The sequence below is a fragment of the Myotis brandtii genome, unplaced genomic scaffold (assembly GCF_000412655.1).
Source record: "Myotis brandtii unplaced genomic scaffold, ASM41265v1 scaffold334, whole genome shotgun sequence".
Classification (NCBI taxonomy): domain Eukaryota; kingdom Metazoa; phylum Chordata; class Mammalia; order Chiroptera; family Vespertilionidae; genus Myotis; species Myotis brandtii.
The window spans coordinates 767,758-769,651 of NW_005362885.1; positions in this window are offsets into that span (position 1 = coordinate 767,758).

A 1,894-nucleotide genomic window follows, 5' to 3' on the forward strand; every position below is an offset into this window, starting at 1 on the left:
CCAGGTGGCTGTGGAGATGGGACCGGGAGCGGAGGCCAGGGCCAGGAGCAGCCACAGCTGGAGGCCCGGGGCCCTGGGGGTGGCACCCCATGCAGACACATACAGGCCCTTCTTGGTTCATCCTCCATTTCCTTGGGCACCCACCTGCTGGGGACAGGGAGCTGGGCTGCAGTGGGGGCCCCTGTGGCAAGGCAGTGGCTTCCCCACTGGTCCCCCACTCCTGCCAGCGGGTGGACCTGCCCTCGCAGCCAGGCCTGCCTTGAGGATTGACGGGGAAGTTTCCGTCCCTCCTGGAAAATCTGAGCGGGTCTTCTTGGCTGTGGCTCAAGCCCTTGAGGAAGCAGCTGCCCGCCTTCCTCCAGCCTCTGCTCCCGAGGAAGAGGGGCTGGGAGTCCCGGCCTCAGGTGCCCTCCGCCAGGGCCGCTACCCAGCCCCCGGCCCAGAGCGCCTCCTCAGCTTGGCCGGGGTCACGTCTGCTCACGTCGAGTTCTCGGACCCCTCACTCCTCAGACGCCTTCCTGTGAGGGTTCCCTCTCCTCGAGACTCCCCTGCCTCCTCCTCAGCCCTGCTCCCTGGCCCCAAGTCTCACTTCTGTGTCCTGCAGCCCCCACCCCTGCCCTGGGGAGACAGGGCCAGACAGAGTCTCCAGGGAGTGAGGGGTCAGCCAGGGGTGTCGGTGGTCAGGGTTAGGGCAGACGCCGGAGGAAGCACAAATAGAATGGCCCGGAAGGCTCCTCTCTGAGGCGGGCGGCCTGGGGCCGGAGGGGCAGAGAAGATCAGAGGCTCCGAGACCAGCAGGCTCTGGCCCCCAGGCTTCCCCTGCCCCCAGGCTTCCCCTGCCCGGAGCCCAGCCCTGCTCAGTCCTGATGTCATGGCCTTGGCCCAGCCGGGAGCTCCATGCATCACTTCCCAGAGCTGGCCCACCCCGTCTGCCCACAGGCAGGTGGACAGGGTTCCGGGAACCCAGGGCCGCTGCTCTGCCGGCGCCGCCCGCCCTGCCCCCTCCCAGTCGGTCGGTCGGAGAGCCTCCCTCCTCCGCACAGTCCAGGCCTCTGGGGAGAAGAAGGGCCTTTTGTGCCCAGCGCGCTGTGGTCACATTGACCCCAAGGAAAAGGGCAGCTCCCGGGGCCTCTGACCTCACCCCTGACCCCAGCCTAGGGCTCTCTGCTGGGCAGATGGGCCTGGGCGCTGCCCCCACCCTGTAGGGGTGCCCCCCCTTGAGCTGTTTATCACAGTTGCTGTATCTACCCACACATACGAGGTGGGGACAGAGACAGCAAAGGGGGGGGTGGCTGCCCTGGGCCTGGATCTGGGGTGTGGGGCCAGCCAAGGCCCCCTGACCTCACCCCACACCAGTGAGTGGGACCGTGGGGCCCAGGGAGCAGCCGCTGAGAGCAGCAGGGCCCAGAGGCCCCTCCCACACTTTCTTCTAGACTCCACCTGCCTGTCCGTGGTCGGGGACGGGCCAGGGCCTGAGGACCTCCCTGGGGTCTGCAGGGCCCAGCCTCTCACTCCCCAGGAGCCCAGGCCTGCCCCCTGTGGCCCAAGACTGACCCCTACTCCGTCCCCCTGCCTGGCAGGGTGGGCAGCCAGAGCATGGAGTGGGCACCCCCATCTGCGTTCACCCATCCTCGGTGCTGAGCCAGGCCATGGGCAGGTTCTGCAGTGGGGATGTGGTGGGCAGGTTCTGCAGTGGGGATGTGGTGGGCAGGTTCTGCAGTGGGGATGTGGTGGGCAGGTTCTGCAGTGGGGATGTGGTGGGCAGGTTCTGCAGTGGGGATGTGGTCGGCAGTTGCAGACAGGAGCTGAGCGAGGACGTGGGCCAGGTTCAGAGGCCACCGGGGCAGACAGTGATGGACAGGTGTGCACACCCTCGCCCCCAGGTGACCTCTCC